The sequence below is a fragment of the Mirounga angustirostris genome, unplaced genomic scaffold, assembly GCF_029215605.1.
Source record: "Mirounga angustirostris isolate CCGP_5_RB_7025 unplaced genomic scaffold, mMirAng1.0.hap1 SCAF_2, whole genome shotgun sequence".
In the NCBI taxonomy this organism is placed as follows: Eukaryota; Metazoa; Chordata; class Mammalia; order Carnivora; family Phocidae; genus Mirounga; species Mirounga angustirostris.
In genome coordinates, this window is record NW_026991710.1 from 48,050,146 (window position 1) to 48,075,031 (window position 24,886).

Here is a 24,886-nt window from a genome sequence, read left to right on the forward strand (position 1 = left end):
AATTTATAAGCTTCAATTTTTAAGCCAAAATTTATTCACCTGTATAGTCTTTCTGCTTCTTATAAGATATCCAACGATCATTGGATTTTTCCTAATTAGTAAAATTTCCAACCCATGCAATTATTTGTGTAAAGGTTATAGCACAAGGTTAGAACATCTGAATACCAACAATTTATATAATAAAAAATAAATCTGGAAATATCAGCAATGCATTTCTACATGTTCTCCACAGTAATTCTTCTACAAGACATACATTTAAGAAAAAAAAAACAATTATAATACTGAAATGGCTTTGACAACATGGAGATAAGGCATTAAAAATCACAAACTACAAGGACATATCTTAGCCTTGCATTGCTGTCACAAATGGATTCCTTAAATGAAAAAAACGATTGAAATGAATTTATTTATGCAGTTTGGCTAGTCAAGTAGATGTAATTAGTAGTTGGTTTTAAAAGAATCAGTTTCTTTAAATTCAGCTTATTAATGATTACTGTATGAATAATCATTTTCATTGTCTAAATGCAAATAATCTAATAAAAACTATATAACCTAACTTATGAATGCAAAAGGCATTTTGAACAATTTTAATGGGATTATATATTTTAAAAGATAGAAATAAAACGTTTTGTACTCTAACAATACTTTTTAATGTTTCTTCTCCTCATCAACTAGGTAAATGGTATCAGTATTTTTCTTCAAAATTTCAACACTAGACTTCTGATTTCAGCTCTAATATGTAAGAGGCTCTAAAGTTATCAAGCCCATCTTTACAACAAGATAAATTAGACAAACTGATATTCACCAAATTTTCTCGGACTACTCAGAGAACTGACTTGAAAGCACCAAAAACCCTCTCAAATTCTAAAGGAAGAGGAAAATCTAGAGAGTCACAGAGAGATCTGCTTATTTAAAGAAGTTACTGGAGCCACAAACTAACAAGAATACTTACGTGATAATTTTCACTAATGGAGATTTAGTATGGACTAGTGTGAGAATGAGAAACCCTTGGGGGATACAATCTCCCATACTTTGTGGGCTTTACCTCCCACAGATGTCACTGGTTTTACTTTCATGGGTTTTATTTCCACTAACCCTACAAGCACATGATGCTAAAAAGCAAAGAAAGATTCCTGCTCTCTCAGCCCTCATAGCTCTGGCTGGAAGAGGAGAAAAGTATTATTGTGAAATAAGCAAAACATTCTTGAAAGCAAAGCCTTACTCTCCAGGAGAATGGATTTCACCACACACTTTTCCCACCTCATGAAATCCGTTCTCCCACTCCAGACAGCTCATTATTTCCTGTCCCAAATAAGAAACTCTTAAAACTCAAAAACAAGACAAAAAACTCAACCACCGTTTTATACCAAAAAAAAAAAAAAAAAAAAAAAGAGTAAAAACCTCAACAGATGCTTCAACAAGGAGGATACACAGAAAGAAAACATGCATATGAAAAGATGTCCAACATTATTTTTCATGAGAGAATTGTATATTACAAGAGTCAGATACTAATATCATAAAACCTAGTAGAATAGCTAAGATATAAACTAGGTATGATAGACTGGGAGGAACCTAGCGAGATCTGTTTGATAAAAGTCCTCTATGTCCAATTGTTTGAGCAGCCCAGGGAACACTTGTTTACGAAACATTTACCCTTTTTCATCTTTGTGTGCATTGCACTCCATTCCTTTGAAGTCTCAAACCCCTACCTTCTTCTCCTTATAAGGTTCAGGATGACATATATATCCTATTTTGCCTGTCTTTAAAATTTCCATGTCTGTGATGCCTGGGTGGGTCAGTCAGTTAAGCATCTGTTTTTGGCTCAGGTCATGGTCTCAGGGTCCTGGGATTGAGTCCTTCATCGGGCTCCTTGCTCAGTGGGGAGCCTGCTTCTCCCTCTGCCTGCCACTCCCCCTGATGTACTCTCTCTGACAAATAAATAAAATCTTAAAAAAAATTATTAAGAAAAATTCCATGTCTGTGTGAATTCCCCATATGTGCAAAATTAAATTTTTTGTCCTGTCAATCCGTCCCATGTCAATTTGATTCTTAGTCTGGCTAAAAGGACTTTAAAGGAGACAAGAAATTCTTCCTATCCAGCAACTTTCAATAGTTGAAAGAATAAATAATATTCTATCATATAGGATGTACATCTAAATGATGGAATAGTATTAAATAATTAAAAAATGAGCTATCAATTCACAAAGAGACATGAGTGAGTCTTAAGTGCATATTGCTATACGAAAGAAGCCAGTGTGAAAACACTATATATTATATGATTTCAATTGTATGGGATTCTAAATAAATCAAAACCACAGAAATGGTAGTCAGATAAGAAGTCACTAGTAGTTCAAAGGAGAAGGGAGGGTCATTCAGGTGCAAAGGGATTTTCTTCTATGGTAGTAAATCTATTCTGTATGAGATGCTAAAATGGTTGATATATATCATTATCAATTTATCAAATCTCAAAGAACTCCACAGCACAAAGGGTGAACCTTTGTGTACACCAAATTAAAAAAAAAAAATCAGTGAGGAATTTGGGGGATCTCAGCAGGAAATGCAGTATGTGATAAAATGATCTTTTACAAATGTATGATACAAACTGTGGGGCCCAAGGGCAGGCCAACCCAAAAAGTGCTACTTTGGCATGAAGATTACTTTGAGTTAAAAGCAATCAAAACCCAGAAAATTCAGGAAAGGCTCTTTACCTGCCCTTTAACTGCCTAAATTTACACTGGAAATGAGTGTCTGTAGCAGGAAGAGAGCTATTAACTGAGATTCCACTTTACTTAGAAACTCATCCACACAACAGGGCAACATTTACTTTCTAAACCTCTTTCTCATCTTCTTGCTAATCATCTTCCTCTCCTTTGTATCCTCAGGCCCTGCCCCTCTCAGTAGCTCAAGATGTCATATAAGCCTCATGTTGCCTGAATGTCTTTGGAATTTCACATCTGTGTGGATTCCCCATATGTATGATATTAAATTTTATTTTCTATTAATATGTTTCATGTAAATTTGATTAGTCCAGCTAGAGTACCTTATAGAGAAGAGAAAATTTCTTCCTTACCAACTAAGAGGGGTGGCAGAAAAGCTTCAGACTTAAGTCTAAGTCACTTTGGAATGAGTTAAATCTGTTAAGACCAAAGGCAATAAATAAGTTAATTAAGACAGTTGTTCATAACCACTATACTCTAGTTGATAAACCTATTTCCCATAAGGGTACAGGTTAACAATTCTGATATGATTATACATGTATTCTGTAACTGAATGTAAATGAATCATGGATGATGAGAGTCACTTTTCTCACTATTGGGGTGGTAGTTATTTGTAAAAAATAAGAAAAGGCTAGGATGATCCATGCAGAAATGAGTTACAGTTGGAGATATCAATATGAATTCAGTTTAGCTTGATATAGAAAAAGATAGTCACAGGGCACCTGGGTGGCTCAGTTGGTTAAGCGACTGCCTTCAGCTCAGGTCATGATCCCAGGGTCCTGGGATCGAGTCCCGCATCGGGCTCCCTGCTCTGCGGGGAGCCTGCTTCTCCCTCTCCCACTCCCCCTGCTTGTGTTCCCTCTCTCGCTGTGTCTCTCTCTGTCAAATAAATAAATAAAATCTTCAAAAAAAAAAAAAGAAAAAAGAAAAAGATAGTCACATATAAAATATTTATGTAGGGGTACACAGGTTAGTACATGCACATATATTTCCTTGTTCTGTCACCTGAGAGGGCCTAGAAGCAACAACCCTGTAATAGCAACAAATACACCAAGAGCCCAGAACTTGGTTTCTAATAACATCCTCCAATAAAAGAAAGCAGGACTCCTTGCAAAATAGCTGATTTTAGGATTAGAACAGGAAATACACAAGATGAGTTTAAAATATCTTAGAGTGCCAGAAAATAAGATAGTACTCAAAAAACCAAATGAAAACATAAACCTTACATTATTGTAGGTACATGAAAGGGAAGCGGAAGCCAACTGAAAGAGCTCCCAATGCCAAAGCTGGAACAATTTTAGCAACAAAATGAATAAAGTAGCATTGGATTATAGTCCAAAGTATAAAACAAATATACATGAGTCCATACCGATGAATGATAATGAATGAATGAATGGATGAATGAGTGAATGAATGAGGCAGAGGAAACAAACTTCAAGTACAGAAGAATTCCAAATATTTTGTCTGAATACTCTACCCTCAAGATAGAGGAGCATAATTCTCCACTCCTTAAATCTGGACTGTGCATAGTGACTGATTTTTCAGAGTACAATATAAAAGGCCATGAGGGTGTTGCATGGCAAGGAAGTAACCTTGCAGTGGAGAAATCAGAAAAACACTATCTTAGTCAGGTGATCAAGTTCACCACCAACAGTGATAGGTCATCTTGAGAGTATTTACTCTTGATATGTGATGAAATGGTTAATTCTGTAGTTTTCCTTCTAAAAACACATAACCCCAGACTAATCAGAAGGAAAACATCAGAGCAATTCCAATTGAGGGGCAGTCTATAAAATACCTGACCAGTACTTCTCCAAACTTCAGAAACAATTAAAGTTTGAGGGACGGTCAAAAAGCAAAAAGTCTACAGAGATATAAGGACCAACTGTAATGTAATATCCAAAATGGAATCTTGGAACAGAAGGAAATTAGAGAATGAAAGAAATCTGAACAAAGTATGGGCTTTCCTTAATATATCAATATTGATCCATTAATTGAAAGATGGAAATTACTAACAGAAGATATTCATAATATGGGAAATTGGGTATGAGTTATGTGATATGGTAGAAAAACTTTTAAGTTTAACTCAATAAATTTTTTAGTTGAAAAAGTGATTTTTAGAAAGTGTTACATTACATGTATTTATTATTGACTTATAAGTCAGACTTCTAAGTCATGCCAGACTGAATAAGTAAACATTTTGCTAAAAATATAGAATTTTATTCAGGTCACTATGTCACTGATATTTAGAGGGAATAAACATAATTTTCTGCTTGAAAATGCATAGACTTTAAGGATCATATTAAAATAAGCAAAAGAAAATGAATGAAAATCAAGTTTGTGTTGTATGTATTATCTATTGTTATATATATCACACTACCATAAAATTTAGTGGTTTATACAACAGTGAAAATGTTTCTCATTAATTCTGCTGGTTGGCTGAGTGACTGCAGTCATCTGAATGGAATGATAGAACATGTAAGATGGACTCAATCATACTGACAGGCAGAACTGGCTGCTATTTGGGGTGCCACATGTCCTCTCATTCTCCATTAAGCTAATGGTCTTCCATATGCAGCCATCTCAGGGCAATGTTAAAGATACCATATGTGGGGGCTCCAAGGGGGTCTCTTGAGGCCTAGACTCCAGAACTCACAGGGAATTAGTTCCAAACATTTAGTTGATCAAAGAAAATCACAAGGCTTGCTTGTTGGTTGGGAAGATCAGCAAACCGCATCACAAAGTACCATGTATACTGGACTGGAAGGAATTTGTGGTCATGAAGCAAACTACCACACACTGGCATTACGTATACTGGTAATAACAGGAGGATTTCTGTTTTGAAGGATTGTTTCTCATGTTGCGGCATTTTGATCATCATCCTCATCATCTCTATTGTCAATTCAAATGTATATTAAGATTTTCCTATGAGCCGGGCATTCTTTTTTTTTTTTTTTTAAAGATTTTATTTATTTATTTGAGAGAGAGAGAATGAGAGACAGAGAGCATGAGAGGGAGGAGGGTCAGAGGGAGAAGCAGACTCCCCGCCGAGCAGGGAGCCCGATGCGGGACTCGATCCAGGGACTCCAGGATCATGACCTGAGCCGAAGGCAGTCGCTTAACCAACTGAGCCACCCAGGCCATACCACCCTGAACGCGCCCGATCTCGTCTGATCTCGGAAGCTAAGCAGGGTCGGGCCTGGTTAGTACTTGGATGGGAGCAGGGCATTCTTTTAAGTATGCCCTAATTAACTCATTTGAGCATAACAAAAGCTCTCTAGTACCGGCTAATGTTATTCTCATTGTAAACTGGTTGCAGCACACGTTAGAAGAATGGTTTCATTTTAATTAATTAGTTGATTGATTACAGTTTTTACCTTATACTAGAGACATGATTGAAGGCAAATTCATCTCTCTGAGCTTTGCATTTTATACTGATAAAATTAGGTAGCAATAAAAATTCTAAAGTCATTCCCAGTTCTGAATATTTATGAATGCATTCCTATTGACCAAGTATCATGGATCATATACGCAAATATGCTTTAGAAATGGATAGTCTTACTTTCATGGCTCTTCCCCTTTTTGTTATTACTGAAGAATATTTAAAATAATTCATTTCATGAAATACTGCATATGGTTGAGTTTCACATTGAGAGAAGCTGAGCTGAAAGCAGAAAGTTTCATGTCTACCATTTTTACATTAGAATTTCCAAATTAAATAGCCTTGTGGAAAATGAGAAGGATGGTTAGAACTTTGGTCATTTCAACACAACAGTCTTCTCCATCCTCCTTCTCCCCCCAGTTCTATAAATGTTTAATGCATTATTCCCAATGAATTATTTTGATAACATCTTGTATAATATTTACATAATAAATGAACTATTGTTTACTTAATATTTTAATGGACCCAGATATTTAACAACTGTATTTGGAAATACATTTTGTTTCATAAACTGCTTTCAACTGGATACTTTTCTAGTTTCTATATATATATATATATATATATATATATATATATATATATATATATATTTTAAAGATTTTATTTATTTTTTTGACAGAGAGACATAGCGAGAGCAGGAACACAAGCAGGGGGAGTGGGAGAGGGAGAAGCAGGCTTCCCGCAGAGCAGGGAGCCCGATGTGGGACTGATGTGAGGACCCTGGGATCATGACCTGAGCCGAAGGCAGACGCTTAATGACTGAGCCACCCAGGCGCCCACTCTATATATTCTTAGTTCTACAGACAATCCTCATAATATTCCTCTAATAAAAGACTAGCCCAAGGCTCAGAGACTTTATATGACTTTCCTAGGACTACACAGCTAATGGGATTATAACCGTGAATCACAATAACCATTTTACTTATAATAAAGATGAAGTATTTTATATTTTAATCTTTCAAAATAAATGTTTAAAAATACATCTCAAGTGATCACTACGCACATATATTTAAACTTCAATTGTTAGCTTGAAGAAATTTAAATAGCATCTAAGAATTTGGCAATACTTATTTATTCCAGACATTAGGACTCCAAATCTATTAAAAAGAACCATAAAGGACAAGTAAATATTAATGTTGTTTGTTGTATCCTTCCAGTTTAAATGTTTCATGATCAGAAATCAGAGTCAGCTTCATTTTAAAAAGACTATAGTGAAATCTGAAGAAATATTACAAAATGTGTATGTTTCTAGCTTTGTTTAATACTAATTATGAGTATTGAATAACCATACTTAAACATTTAAAAATTCCCTAAAAGTAAAATTTCACTATTATTATAGGCCAAATTACATAAATTATATAATGTTTTGGATGAAATTATTCTATGGCTTTTCATGAAAACTGTCCTGAGTTTGGAGTAGGGATGAGGAACTATGGGGTGGAGATGAGCCATGATTTGCTATGAGTTTTTAAAAAGTTGAAATTGAGGGCGCCTGGGTGGCTCAGTCAGTTAAGCGACTGCCTTTGGCTCAGGTCATGATCCTAGGGTCCTGGGATCGAATCCCACATCGGGCTCCCCGCTCTGTGGGGAGCCTGCTTTTCCCTCTCCCACTCCCCCTGCTTGTGTTCCCTCTCTCGCTGTCTCTCTCTCTGTCAAATAAATAAATAAAATCTTAAAAAAAATAAAAATAAAAATAAAAAGTTGAAATTGAGAGAAGAGTACAGAAGACTCATTCCTCTATCTCTACTTTTGTAAGTACTTTAATATTTTTATAATGAAAGAGAGCATGTTTGGTCCTTGCACATGGCATGCCTATTTAGTCTTCACTGGAGATCAATGGAAAGTTAATTTGATATAATTAAAACTTGAATTATATACACTGATTTATGGCTAGACATTGATATTTAACCTAAGTTCCTGATAATGATATAAAAATGAAAATCAAGACTATTTGTCTATCTATTGTCTTTGTCTCCTGGAATCTCTTATCCTCCTAGACATCTAATTCTGATATCACTCCAGTGGAAGCTATCCTTTTAATCCATGTCTTATGGATCAGCCTGACTGCACCTCTAAGAGCCAAGAGTGTAATCTTTGACCTATGTTAAACCCATCAAATCATTCTATTCCTGCAGCCTCAGAAATAAATTCTGAGATTGGTATGTGACCTAATTTGGAGCAATCAAGAAGGAATTGTGTATGAGCCATCAGATCCTACATTACATAGTAAACTGGATACTGTGATGATTTAAACCTAGGACTTCTGGGTAAGAAATAAAAAGTTTGAGAAAGGATTCTGGTGACCCATATGAGTCCTGAATAAACCTATGCCTGAAGGCAGTAAATTACTTTTTATGCATAAGCTCATCTGGAGAAGAGATTGTTCCCCTTACAGTAAGACAAGTCCCAACTAACATGTACATGTAAAAGAAAGTGCTATAAAAGGATGTTTCCAATCATGAAGGTCATAATAAGAGCCAACATCAGATTTAATTATGAATATTTGACGAAATGTTTAATACATTAAAAATTCAGGAACTTTGACTTAAAAATTTGTTTTTTTTCTCTAAGATCTATAAATGTATACTTGTTAGACTTTAAGTCACATATATTGGATATTTCTGTAGAAAAATGAATTATGAAGTAAAAATTAATCTTAATTTTTTGTTCAAAGAATCCCTGCACTCTTGACAAAATAGCCAGAAGTGATAGGGAAAAATAGATCTGTTAAATATTTTTTACAAATAAGTCAACTGAGAAAAAGAGTTAACTTTCAGAGTCAATTTTTCTGATTACCTAATGTTACCTAGTTTTTCCATTCTCATTTGATGGATAAATGATGGCATACATGTGATTTTTAAAAAAGAATAAGCATTTCAGGTTTCATACAATAGGCTTGATGGTTATATAGCAAGTATTTCAGAGTTAATAGTATAATAGAATCCATATTATATTTTCTCATGTTTCTGTTTAGAGTATTAATAGTGATAGAGGGAATATTTTGAAAATATCCATTTGTCAAAATTAACACTGAATTTCAGACTAATTAAAGCAAATGCTTATATAAATGTTATATTTAAATGAAACTATATACAGTGCTTAGACTCAAAAAACACATTCATAACTCAAATTGGTCATGGGAATTAAAGTTATTTTAACTGCACTTTAGGGAAATAATGATTTATGTATAAAAAACATTTTTAAATAATTTTTTTATTTGAATAGGTTGACATGCATTGTTACATTGGTTTCAGGTGTACAATATAAAGATTCAATGTCTCTGTGCATTATGCTATGCTCACAAGTGTAGCTATCATCTGTCACCATACAAAACTGCTACACTATCATTGACTAGATTTCCTATGCTGTGCCTTTTATTCTTATGACTTAGTCATTACATAACTGGAAGCCTATATCTCCCACTCCCCTTCACCCATTTTGTCCATCCTCCTACCCCCCTACTCTCTGATAACCATCAGACTGGTCTTCATATTTATAGTAAAAATAATTTTTGAAATAGGTTTTCATGTGTCTCTTTCAGTTGGTCATTTCAAAGATTCAATATAGTGTTTGCAAAACATTCAACAATTCAGAGTTAAATTAAAAGTTAGCTAAAAAAAATGAGTAAGGAAACAGGAAACTTAGATGTGTGATTTAATAAAAGTAAAAATTCTGAATTTCTAAAATATACTAAAATTTTCTTCAAAAACTTTACTCAATACTACAGAAGTATATTGAACTTAGTTAATGGTTAATATAAAGACAATGTCTCCATAGTTAAGACCACATCAGATTTGTCACTCTTAATTTCCCAAGAATTTTGCATTGAAATTGTTGACCTCCCCATGGTTTTTACAATATATTTGTTAAAGGTTAAATTAATAATACCATGTTATGACAAAACTCTGACAAGTGAATTAGTACAACAGCAACATAAAAAGAGGACTACTAAAATTTAAGTTAGTTCTTAAGAAGAAAAATAAACAACCCAATAAAAGAAAGCTGGGGGCACCTGGGTGGCTCAGTCGGTTAAGCGTCTGCCTTCGGCTCAGGTCATGATCCCAGGGTCCTGGGATCGAGCCCCAGCATCGGGCTCCCTGCTCAGTGGGAAGGCTGCTTCTCCCTCTCCCATTTCCCCTGCTTGTGTTCCCTCTTTTGCTGTGTCTCTCTCTGTCAAATAAATAAAATCTAAAAAAAAAAAAAAAAAAAGAAAGCTGTATTTTCCTGATCATTTTTTACACTGAGGGTCCAAATTATGATTGTAATTTTTCCTATTGTGTTGTTTCTTTTGAAGATTGGAAAAGGATTACATACTGTCTTCCAAGAATGTAATTTAAAATAATCTGTATGGTGACTTTTTTGTTTTTCTGATATGATGGAGAAATTCTTTAGACTGTAAATATGTATGTGTATATGCATATATGCATATAGGTGTGTATATATTTTTTATAAATTTAGACTTAGAAAGAGTTAAGGAGAAACTATGTTTTCATGTTAAATTTATTCAACTTATTGAGTCCAGAAAAGTACCTACTAAAGATTGTTCTTAGAAGTTTACAATATTTTGAAAAAGGTGCTGAACTATGAGCAAGCCAGATTTTTGCATTCAACAGTGCCTTTTATCACGTTTTGGGTATAAAGTTAAAAATTAGTATAATTTCCTCTCTCCTTATTTTAGTCTGTTAAGGCCTAAAATGTATAAGGAATGTGTGCATGGGTATGTTTATGTGTGAGCGCATGTGTGACAAATTTTCATGTAACCAAACCTTGAATATTTCTCCATGTACAATCCTGGTTATAAAAATTCAACCCTGTAAAATTCAATCCAATTCACTGCTTTTATGTAATCAGATACTACATCATTTCTTCATTTCTTCCTAATTATTATATTGTTTTCAATATTATATATGTATCAAGTAAAGATGTGTTGACATCTGGGGGCAGTTAAAATTTGAAATTAACTTTAAGACAATTGACCATTGCAAGTTTTCAAGACTATGTTTTTTACATTCACATAGTAGCTTTGATTAAATAAAAGGAAACCAGGAGGCATAACCAATCTAAAAAGAACAAGATCAATAAAGACCGATGGGCTTGTTTCATTTAACAAAATGGGATTTCATGCACAATGGACCCATTAATTCATTTCCTATAGAAAGCCTCTGGTCTATTACTTTTTTTTTTTTTTTTAAGATTTTATTTATTTATTTGACAGAGAGAGAACACAAGCAGGGTAACTGGGAGAGAGAGAAGCAGGCTTCCCGCTGAGCAGGGAGCCTGGTGCGGGGCTTGATCCCCGGACCCTGGGATCCAGACCTGAGCTGAAGGCAGACGCTTAATGACTGAGCCACCCAGGCGCCCCTGGTCTATTACTTTTTGAAGCTTAAGTGAGCATTATCTTTTTCACACATATGGATAGAGTAAATATAAACATATTCCACCTACAAATCAATGCTTTAAATGCACAATATTTTCTACAGTTTCCTGTTATATATTGCAAGCATATAAAATATTTTAAATATTTTCATAATTTTAACTTAATTTGTTTTAATCATAGTTTTAAGTATTATCAGATTTCAACATCTCTGTAAAAATCATGTCTTTATTAATGACATTATTAAATAGGATAAATAAAAAATTAATAAGCCAAGAAATTTTAATATTATTAAAAACAAAATGTTATCATAAAATAGTACTAGGAATTAATCTGTATACCTGTATTACCTAATACAATCAGACTATATCAGACAAAATAATAGAACAGTGATGATTCCAAAATGATTAAACAGTATGATCCCCAACTCGTACAGAACAGGAAGGATAAAAGGATAAAAGTTCAATGTACTGCCTAGGAAATTATGACATTCAATATATTTCTTAGTTAGTCATATTTATCAACTACTCCAAGGAGAAGTCCAAAAGGACTTTATTTATTCTCACAGTATCAAATGGATGGTAAGCAAACAGAAATAATAGCACAAGAAATACAATCCCAGAGCACATAGGTTAAAAAAAAAAATCCATGAAGATGAAAATGAAAATCTCCTATAATCTGATCCTTCCTTCCTTCCTTCCTCCTCTTCCTCTACTCCTTTCTTCCTTTATATTTATTATTTAAAATCTGTATTGAATCTGCTCCCAGCTAAGAGTATATTCTATTGGTACATAGAAAAATCAATGGACTAGTATCCAATCATTAATAAATGTTATGCTAAAGTTATTAAAAAGTAAAAAGAAAACTTACATAGGCAGTTTAATTTACATTTTTTTGAGACTAGAGGACAGTTCTTGAATGAAAACTAGGCAAAAGATGAGAAGCAAATAACCTGGTAAATAGAGGAAATAGTCTTCCAGACACAGAAAATAGTATGGACAACGGCTTAAAATTAAGGGGTGTATCTGTTCAGTTGTGATATAAAGACTATAAAATATATATTACAGTGATATCAAAACTTAACATTTTAGCCTAAACATACCCCAATTTTATAAACATGCTACTACCATATTTAATAACTATATAATAACATAGTAATTACAATAATGATTCACATTGAGTTCCTAATATGTGCCCAGAATTATTCTATGTGCTTCATTTAATACCCAAATATTTTACATAAGTTTGGGTATCATCTCATTTTATAGATGTATTGTTTATTATTATTAAAATAATTGTTAAAAAAAGGTATTGTTTGGCCATTACCTATTTGTGAATACTCTATTTTTTGCAGAATAAATTTTGTAAAATAGTTTACAAATTTATTCTCAAGTTTATCTGATTTTAAGTTATCACTGCAATTACCCGAATTAAGTGAACACTGAAAGTAATTAATTGCCTGAATTTCAAATGAAAAACTAGATTGAGGAAGTTTCCCTGAAGAAATATTTTAAAAATAAAAGGAAGAAGGCATAAAAGAAAGAAAAGTAAGTAAAAAAATGGGTTAAGAGATATATAATATAGGGGCGCCTGAGTGGCTCAGGTGTTAAGCGTCTGCCTTTGGCTCAGGTCATGATCCCAGGGTTCTGGGATCGAGCCCCGCGTTTGGGCTCCCTGCTCCGCGGGAAGCCTGCTTCTCCCTCTCCCACTCCCCCTGCTTGTGTTCCCTCTCTCGCTGTGTCTCTCTCTGTCAAATAAATAAAATCTTAAAAAAAAAAAGAGAGAGAGATATAAAATATAGAATTAGCAGCATTAATACATGAATATTAAAAAGGAAAAAATTAAAATGGGGAAGCTGAACTGTTTTATAAAATGGGATATATATTTTTAAAACTTAAGGATCTATAAATGACATTAGATTGAAATCATTCTTGGCTTACTAAACAAATGAAATTAAGAAAATCTCGTACCTCAAAATATCTCAAAAAATTGTAGTGCATGCAAAAATACCAATAACAAATTATGAGTTTCCAGGGGCACCTGGGTGGCTCAGTCGGTTAAGCGTCTGCCTTCGGCTCAGGTCATGATCCCAGGGTCCTGGGATCGAGCCCCACATCGGGCTCCCTGCTCAGCGGGGAGCCTGCTTCTCCCTCTCTCTCTGCCTGCCGCTCTGCCTACTTGTGTTCTCTCTCTCTGTCAAATAAATAAAATCTTTAAAAAAAAAAAAATTATGAGTTTCCAGAAATAAAGAATAGACCACTATTAAAAAATAAGAATAAGTTGATATTAAATTTCTCAATTGCAATTTTAGATGAAACACAGTAAGTTGTTGTTTTTAAAGTATTAACCAATAAGAACATTTAAATTAGATACAAACATATTAGCATTCAATTGAATCAACAAAGATCTCAGAAACACAAGACCTCAGGACATGTACCAAAGACTCACTTGAAAAAAATTATTTTGTATGTACAACTTAAATACGCACACACAAAAAAAATCCAGAAAATTCTGCAGGAAATATATAAAGCAAATGGTCGAATACTTTCATAAGTTTGTTCTTATCAAAAAAAACCTAACACCAAAAATTTTAAAAAGCGAAAAACTGAATAAAATCAGAGGAAGCATAGCTATAATCTGAGAAATAAAATTCTATACAATATCAACATGATGAGGTTGGGTTGGTGGAATATATATGGTTTAAGTATTGCAATCATACAGAAATGTACATATATGTATGTATGTATTTACCATTAGTTGTGTGACCTTGAGTAAGCTGAGTGGGGATTTAATAGAAAGAAGTGATGAGGGGCACCTGAGTGGCTCAGTCCGTTAAGCGTCTGCCTTCGGCTCAGGTCATGATCCCAGGGTCCTGGGATCCAGCCCCACATCGGGCTCACTGCACAGCGGAGAGCCTGCTTCTCCCTCTCCCTCTGCCTGCCATTCTGACTATCTGTGCTCTCTCTCTATCTCTCTGTCAAATAAATAAATAAAATCTTAAAAAAATAAAAAATAAAAAATAAATTAAAAAAAAAAAGAAAGAAGTAATGAAACTTCTCCAGCTGATACTTTACCATTGCTTTGAGGTATGAAGTCAGATGTTCTACCTTTTCAATGATGCCAAATATTCAGAGTTTCTTTTTTTTTAATCTCATTTTTACATCTGGACAACTAATATTTGTTACTAACATTAAGTAGACTAAATGAAACATAGTGGTGGGCTAGATCCAATGGTTTTAAGGGTCTACTCTATTATAAGATTGCTACTCAGCTCTGATCAATATGTTGAACAAGGATAATTCGAATACCATAGTTAGGCATAAAATGATATTGTTACTCCTTTCCCACACCTACTCAAATGCATTTGGTAGACTTACTCTAAAGCTTGAATGAAATCTGACAATTGTGTCTTTACTTGTTATTCTCTGATAATAAAAGCACTAGTCGCTTTAGTCACTAGAAAAGTACAGTCCTGCAAAAATAGTCAACGCTATACATTTTATGTGAGGTTGAAGATTCCCCCCTCCCCTCTTTTTGGCCTGCTTATTTAGACTGCTTCAAAAATATTCATAGAATGTTTGCAAAATTTGTCATGATATTTTCCCTCCTTGTGTCCATAGCCCTACCAGACCCTAGAAGTTATCCATGCGAATTTCTTTGGGCAATAGGACAGTAGGTTATACACACAGAGACTCAAAAGTATTTATGCACTGTGGCTTGTACCCTCTTGATGCTTTGGGAACACTGTGACCATCTCTATGTGAATGTATCAGGAATAGCCTACTAGATTATGAGATGTGTAGCCAAGTCATCCCATTTTCCCTGACTGACCTCAAGCCAACTACCAATCAATCTGGCCATCCTAGATCATCCAGTCTGAGCAGAGTTGCCAGTTGGACTCTAACATCACCCTTCAGCTACACGAGAACTATCAGGTTCACATTTAAGTCATGATAAATAAATATTTATTGTTTTAACTTGCTAAGTTTTAGAGTGGTTTGTTACACATCAAGAGATTACTGATGTACTCCCAATTAAGATTGATCATTTGAAAATATAAGCATAAAAACTCTTACTTTGGCAGATGTTGATAGCTTACCCTTTTTCTTTTAGTGGGTTCCCTGGATTCCTCCTACTGCAACTCTAATGATGGGAGACAGTTCCCATTGAATTCATTGTTTAATTCTTCTAACTCTTTTGTCATCTTAATTCTCCAGCATCTGAAAGTTCTTACCTACTACCTTCATTCTGCTGAGTTGTTTTGCATCTGTCATAGCCTTCTTGGCCATAATCTTTCAAAAAACAACTTTTTACTATTAGTCCAACTATGGATTCCAGAGCTAGTCCCTGGAAATCATGCACCTTTAACCAAGTGAGTGAAGGGTCACAATTATTTTCCAAACATGACCAAAGCCAGGCAGATTCAAGCCATGTTAGCCCACTTTTGAGGCTCTTTTTACAATTGGTAGTTTTAAAACCAATTCAATGTGTACTAAAATTACAGGGGAAAAATATGACCTCCCCAAATAATTTCTTTAAAGTCTCTCTTAGATCAAGATAAGAGGAAAGAACTAGGTCATTCAAGATGATGGAATGGAGCACAGAGAAAATTCTGCAAATAAATCCTACCCAATTTTTACCACTTCTCTTTCTATTTGAATGGTGTTATGCCCTTGACGTGAGGCTGAGTTATCAAACCAGATTTTGAACATGTTCTTTTCTCACAATTCTTAGAAAATCTGTCACCTCAATTTTCATTTACTATTATGGGGTCTCAAATTTGAGAAAGAGCCAGTTTTTAAAATTCTGTTACATCCTGAAAGCTTTTTCCATTAATTGACAAACCTCCTATATTTTGGCCTAAACATGTATACCAATCATCTACCTCCCATCCAAGTACTAACCAGGCCCGACCCTGCTTAGCCAATCATCTACCTCAAATGCAAATACTATATTGAAAAAATAAATAGATATATAATTGTCAGAGTCTGATGCACAGTTTACAAATATCATTTTCAACTTTCCTATGTCTTGTTATAACCTTTTTAAGTTTCACATGATTGAACTTTTGAAAACTAATGAATTTATAAATTAATGAACACCAGTTTATGTGTGAAATTATAAATTATAACCACAAATCAAGTGCACTTGTAGGTTTTTTTGCAATCACCTACAATCTCTCTGAAAATGCATTTACCCTCTTGGAGAGAATGTTTTCAGGGAGAAAGGGCCTGGCATCAAGACCAGGAAGGCCTATCCTGAGTTGCTTTATGGGCTTCCTCATTAAAATTAAAGATAACATATAAATTATGTTACACAATTTCCCTTCATCCCTGTTATCAAGAAATAGAATATGGCATGTGAAGCTGGTTAATTCACATAGCTTCACAGCTCGAAATTAGAAGCAGGTTTCTCTTAGTTGCACAAAAATCCCCACTGCAAGAAGTACTCTACCATATAGTCCCTCCAGGATGGATCCTATCTAAACCCTTACTATGGGGCCCCCAGGATAAGCTCTATCTGTGATTCGAAGTTAATAGGCTTTTGACTACCAGCATCTGGGAGTTAACAACGCCCATACCTGTCCTGAGAACTCCACATCAAAGCCATAATCTTAGCCTCATCATCATGCTACAGGAAACCTACAGCAGCTTCATGTGAGAATAAGCCATAAAACTCCCATCAGGATTAAACAACTCATTGAGCTCTTTGCCATTATACCACCAATCTCCACATTTTAGAAAGAACCAATTACAGAAGGTGTTCAGCACAAGGCACTTTCTTAAACCACTATTTAGCAGCTGTACTCCAAGAAACATTATGGTTTCACTTCAAAATACTTGAAAAATATGGTTTACAACTATGTTGATAAAGTAATGACTACGAAAGTTAGGATTTTAAGTAAATTGAATTGGAAATAATATGAATAAATTTTATTTTGTGAGTTCTTTGATTCAGAGTCAGGTGTAAGTGTGATCTTATTTAGCAGGTGGTTACAGCTGTTAGTGTGGAAATAGATTTCTGGCTAAATGGATAGGTTTCTTATTTATAAATTTGTTTAATTCATTCATTTTAGAGTGCCCAGGTGTTCCAGGAATACATGGCAAAATATATTTTAGATGGGTAAATACACGAAACCTAACACAAGCTGCATATATAAAAATGATTAAATTTAAACCAGGACAAGTGCTATAGCAGATAAATCAATGCAGATACAGCACTTAATTTGTGAGACAAATGCTTGTGGTCAACCAGAGTCAAAAAATGCAGAAAGCAACCATAGTAACAACAGGGTATAACTCCTCTGCCATAGAACCACATAAACATGGGGCAGTCAAAAGAAAGGGCTTTAAAGAACTGCTGCCTAGAATGAAATTGGGCAGTTAAATATTTAGATGGTGAGATCTGGATTGCAACCTTATTTGAATTTCAACCCGTAAAATTGTTAGTGCACAAAGTGCAAAAAGAATAAATATCTTACACACATCTAGGAAGAATCTTGGACTAAAACAAATCTATTGAATAATGATAAGTTAATGATAAACAGCTGAGTAACCTAGAATACAAGTGATATTAAATTTTTCTTTACAAAGTAACTAAAAATAAATAAGTACTGCATCATTTTTAAAAAAATTTATTTATTTGACAGAGAGAGAGAGAGAGAGAGCACGAGCAAGGGGAGCAGCAGTCAGAGGGAGAAGCAGGCTCCTGGCTGAGCAGGGAGCTGGATGCAAAACTCAATCCCAGGACCCTGGGATCATGACCTGAGCCAAAGGCAGATGCTTAACTGACTGAGCCAACCCAGGCGCCCCATACTGCATCATTTGTAGTAACATACATAGAAAGCTTATATTTCAGGTTCTTAAATAATTTTGTTATTTTGTAGAATTTCTATGTTCCCTGCAGATATTCAGTAATAAATACTTGATTTAAAAATACATATTACTTTTTAAATACTCCATGTGACAAATTACTGTGCTGTTAAAACTGTGGCTGTGGAGATTGATACATCTTTAAGCCTAAATTTGATTTTCAATCATAATGGATAATTATTTTTAGAATTATTTTCCATTGGTATTTTATGTAAGCAAATATTTTTTTATTATGTTCAGTTAGCCAACATATAGTATATAATTAGTTTTTGATGTAGTGTTCAACAATTTATTAGTTGCATATAACACCCAGTGCTCATCACAACATGTACCTTCCTTAACCAAATATTTTATCCAGTGAAAAGTTAATAGAGGAGCCCTTCATTTTTATGTCTAAGACTTACTTTTTTTTTTAAAGATTTTATTTATTTATTTGAGACAGAATGAGAGAGAGAGAGAGCACATGAGAGGGGGGAGGGTCAGAGGGAGAAGCAGGCTCCCTGCCGAGCAGGGAGCCCGATGCGGGACTCGATCCAGGGACTCCAGGATCATGACCTGAGCCGAAGGCAGTCGCTTAACCAACTGAGCCACCCAGGCGCCCCTAAGACTTATTTTTGAAATATAAAATCCTATAAGTGTCACACTACAGTCTAAATGAACACTGATTAGTTTGCCAAATAGAATTTTGAAAAACCATAATTTCCATTTCAACATCTCCAATTTATCCTATTATTTTAAATCAAATTGGTGACTAATACCTATCTCATTAACAATGATATTCATAGTAATACAGGTAATATTTGAGTATCACTATTAATATGGATAACACAGTGAACAAATACCTTATCATCCAAACCAGAATAAGTCTTGACTGAAAAGGTGGGGGGCATTATGAATAGTGTACTTGGCAAACAAGAATAGTCACCTCAATCACAACTGTTCCTATATATAGGTATAACAAATCTGTAAAAATAATAAAACTGGGACAGTATTGTCTGAGACAGAAACATAAATAGGGATACACAAAGAAAGAGTAATAACTAAAGAAGTTGTACATACTTGTTTCGTAAGACTGTTTTCTTTAGAAAACAGTTATAAGTGGGGTACCTGGGTGGCTCAGTTGGTTAAGTGTCTGCTTTCAGCTCAGGTTGCGACAGGTTGTGATCTAGTCCTGGGATCAGCCCTGCAATCACAATAAATTGGCTTCCTGCTCAGCAGGGAGTCTACTTCTCCCTCGCTGCCCGCCCCACCCCCCCACCCCCCGCCCCGGCTCCTACTTTGTGTGCCTGTGTGCACACGTGAACTCTCTCTCTCTGTCTCTCCCTCAAATACATGGGTAAAATCTTAAAAAAATAAAATAAAATGTTTTAAGTATTTTTATGTTCTCTAAAATATTAATAAAGTGCTTACTGATAATCAGGGGAAAATTTTGTTATACTAAAGGAAAAATGAAACTGGTCAGAATTGATCAACATTATACAGGTAACCTATGAATTTGTTTCTTAGGGGAACATTCCATCTCTGAAATAAAACAGACCACATTTTCCAAAAAGATTCAAAATATTTTGCATTAATATTATCAAAACTACATGCTTAGAGACATTAAAAAAATAGAATACTCAACCTACAGCACTGTAGACTTGTCTACAGTGTCAGAAACACTTTTATCTAATTATATTTAAATATACACTAATCTGAACTTAAAAAGCACAACTATTATAACTTGCAAAGACACTTTGTGACAAAAAAAAAAAAAAAAACCTCCATGGTTCTCAATGTTTAAAACTCTCATTTCAACTCTGAAATGAAATGAGGTTGGAAGTTATCACTCTCATTTTTATAAGAAAAAGCGAAACAAAGTAAAAACCAATGGCTTTTCTTGAACACATCAGAGAACTGATGTCACAGGTCAAACCACTACCTGGAAATCTGAAGAGACAAGTGAATCCAGAGAGTCATGACTGAAACCTGCTTATCTGGTACAGAAGCCATGAGTAGGAATACTTAAATGGTAAGTTTGACAAATTGCTGGAGGCTGAGTAGTACCAGCATAAATGGAAAACTCCTGGGGCCACTGTCTTAGGGGAGACTTAACACTTTCATAGATTTTACCCTGAGGAACTACACCAAGTTTTCACAGTAAAGAGCTAAGAAAAATCACCTATGGTTCTGACGGGAGAGAGGGACAGTAATCATGAAATAGGACCGAGCATACTTCATATAAAAGGCCTACTTCTCTAGGAGTGAAGGCTTCATCAGAACCTTATTCCACCTGGGTGAAAGTCAGTTCTCCCACTCCAGCTTCTACCCCTTGTCCTTCTTAAAGGTGGGGGGAGGGGTAAGAAAGTCTTGTCAAGTTCACATGCCAGGTCCTCTGGAATTAGATATAAAATTAAAGAAAGCATCCTTTCCTTTTCACTTTACTACCAAACCAACAAAGCCCTAGCATAACAGTGGATCACAGTTCAAATAAGTTTAAAAAGCATAAGTTTTGAGGAAAAGTACCTAGGAAAACCCAAAGTCAAAAGAGGAGAAAAATGAAAATTACACTAGAGGAATTTGAAGACTTTGGTATATATAAATGCAGCACACATTAAACACAAGTCAAATTCTAGCCAGATTAGTATAAAACTTTACAGAGAAGGCCAATTTACCTGAGATCCTATTACCCAATACATCATGCCCAGCTTTTAAGCAAAAACAGTCTGAAGAGGCAAAACAAGCATCAGAACCAGACGCTTATGACACAAATGTTGAAATTTTTAGACAGGTAATTTAAAGTAATCCTGATTAATACGTTAAGGGCTCTAATGGAAATAGTAGACAACATACAAAAACAGAAAGGCAATGTAAGGAGATAGATGGAAATTCTAAGCAAGAATTGAAAGGAAATGCTAGAAATATTTTTTAAATGGTAACAGAAACCAAAGAATGCCTTTGGTGGGCTCATCAATTGATGAAACTGATGAGGAAAAATGACTGAGTTTGAATACAGGCTGGTAGATACTTAAACTGAAATTCAACAAATAAATGGAATGTGGGGGGGAGTGGGAAAAAAAAAAAAGAAACAACATCCAAGAACTGCAGAGCAAATTCAAAATATGTTATATATGCCTAACTAGAATTCTAGTGGAGAAGACAGAAAAAGAAATATTTGAATTAATAAGGCCCAGAAACTTCTAAAATTAATAACAGAAAACAAAGCAAAGATCCAGAAAGCTCAGAAAACACCAAGCAAAATAAACACCAAAAAGGCACATCAAGGCATACCATATTCAAATTGCTGAATACCAAAGACAAAGAGGAAATTTTGAAAAAAGACAGACAGACAGAAAGAAAAAGACCAACCTTACCATTAGAGGAATAAGGATGAGAATTGTAATGAACTCCTCAGAAATCATACGAACAAGAATAAAATATTTAACATGTTTAAGAAAAAGAACCTATTTTTTCTTCCTATATTCACTTATTTAAACTTGAATTCTTGGCAAAAACAATTTATGATTTGAGAGATAGCAGACATCTGAACTGAAAGTAGACATACAAATATGCGAGAGACAAAAAGTAATATGTATTTTCCTATTTACTCTTTTTGAAATCCTTTTCTAATCTATTTTATTAAATTTATGTCTCCTTTTTCTGCTAAGCAGAAGTATATTGGCATTTACTCAAGAAAGAAATGTTAATACAACCTTTGATAAAGATGCTTTCAAAAATTCATTGAAGAAAAGTCATCATACACACAAAAAAAGAAAATAAAAGAAAAAGGGGGGGAGGTTAGGCCATGGCTCCTTTATTCTTTGGCTAAAAGAGCTATTTGGGATTTTAGCATCCTGTTCTCCCTCCACAGAATTGTTGATTTGAACTTTAGCAGTAAATGGCATTCCAATCTTGTTGCCATAGACATATTAAAGCTTCTGGCAGGTTTCTGCTTTGTGTTAGGTTCTGTCACTGGGTAAAATGTTCTTGTCTAGGGAAGAAAATACCTGTCAGAAGCAGATGGGGGCTTAACATGGTGTCAGCATTGTGGAAAAGTCAACATTTGTTCTGTAGTTCACTGCAACACTAACAAAAATGAAAGGCAAGTCTAGCAGAGTGATATCAAAGGACAAAGTAATGGAGGAGAAATCAGGGCTGAGTTCCTGAAATAAACTAATTCATTTTATATTCCATTGTGTTTGTTTGTTAGGGCTGCATAACAAAGTGGCTTAAACAATAGTAATTTATTGACTACCAGTTCTGGAGGCTAGAAGTCTAAGATTAAGGTGTCAGCTGGCTTTGTTCCATCTGAGCGCTGCAAAAGAAGAATCTGTTCCAGGTCTCCTTCCTTGGCTTTGTAGATAGCCATCTTTTCCTAGGTCTTTATATTGTCTTCCTTCTATACCTTTGTCTGGGTGCAAATTTCCCGTATAATGACACTAGTCATATTGTATGAGGGCCCACCCACCTGTTAATTACCTCTATACAAACCCTATCCCTATAAGGTCACATTTTGCGGTACCAGGGGTTAAGCTTTCAACATATGAATTTGGTGGGAACACGATTCAACCAATAGCACTTTGAAACACTGAGAAATATTTTACCCAGAGTTTCCTGAAACTATAGTTTCAATAGGTCACTCTTACCAATTGATTCATGTTATGTATGTGATTTAAGTAATTAGCCAAGAAAATTACAGTTAACTATTAATCATATGTGAAAAAATATTGGTCAAAATGGTAACCCTATTTTGGTCAGGGAGACATTCGGATGCATTTGTAAATTTGGATTTAAAGGTGAATCTTGTGGGTCTCCCTGTTTATCTTTTGCCCTAAATCTGTAATTTAGATCACTCTCATTGGGATAGTAATTTTTTGCTGTGGCTTGGGCTACAAGACATACATGCAGTTGTTAGGTTTGTTTCAAAACAATCACAAAGGTAATGTAACTCCAGTTGACCTTTGTAAGTCATTAGAATCACTTTGTTTAAAAGTAATAGTAATTCCACTTTTGGGGAGGATGACATAAAAAGGACTGGATTTTTCCTCCCTTCTGAAACAGCTAAGAAAATCAGGTTACTATATGGAAAAATTATTCTCAAGACATTGAAACAATGTAGGATTTTTTTTCCTTGAGAAATAAATCATGTGAAAAGATACTCAACATCATTACTTATTATAACAATAAAAATCAAAACCACAATGAAATATCACTTTACTTCCACTAGGATGGCATAACTAAAAAGTCAGACAATAACGAGTGTTAAGAGGTGGAAAAATTTGAACTTTCATGGATTGGTGAGGGAAATGGAAAATGGTACAACTACTTTGGAAAATAGTTTGCCAGTTCCTCAAATGTTACACATCACATCACCATATTACCCAGCAATTTTACTTGTAGGTATTTACCTAGAAATGAAAACATACATATATCCATGTAAAAGCTTATACCAAATGTTCATAGCAGCATTGTCGATAAAACCAAAAAGTAGAAGGCCCAAAATCTCTTCTACAGAAACAAAGAAAATTTTATATATCCCTACAATAAAATGTTATTTGGCAATAAAAGTGAATAAGTCATTACATGTTACAACATGGATGAACCCTGAAAACATTATGCTAAATGAAGCAAACAGATGCTCACATAAGTGAGGGTTCTTTTTAGAGTGATGAAAATGTTCTAAAATTAAATTGTGCTGATAATTCTTTGAATATACTAAAACCCATTTACAATCACATAACTCTGAACATACTGAAAACCATTGAGCTATATTCTTTAAATGGGCAAATTGTGTGATATTTGAATTATCTCAATAAAGTTGTTATAAAAAAGAAATTTAAAATAAAAAAAATGGTGGAGTCAGTAGAAAAAGAAATTAAAACAGTCATTATAACAATATTCTATTTGTTGAAGAATACAGAATGAATTAGCAAGTAGAGACATCAAAATTATAGAAAAATAAACACCTAAAATGAAGCTTGGAAAGAAAACATAATATCCAAGATCAAAAATATACTTGATGGAATTAATAGCCAATTAAACATTACAGATTGCTGTATTTGAAAACATAATAATAGAAACTCTCCAAAAAGTAAAAAAAAAAAAAAGAAAAATTTCTGGGGATAAAAGAAGAAAGCATCAGTGAACTCTGAGATAACTTCAAGCATCTAGAAATATGTATGTTAGAGCTACTGAATTAAAGGAGTGACAAAACCACCTCAATAAAGACCATTTTCCAAACTTTGTTTAAAAAATATATATAAATACACAAATATAATAAGTTCAACAGCCTCAAATACAAGAAACAAAACTACACCAGGCATATTACAAATAAATTACTTAAAACTAATGATAAAGAGAAAATCCTCACATACCTATTAGAATAGCTAAAATAAAACATAGGGGCAACATTAAATGCTGACAAGGATGCAGATGAACTGGATCTCTCTTGGTACTACTCTGGAAGATAGTTCGGCAGTTTTGTTTTGTTTTTTAAAGTTAA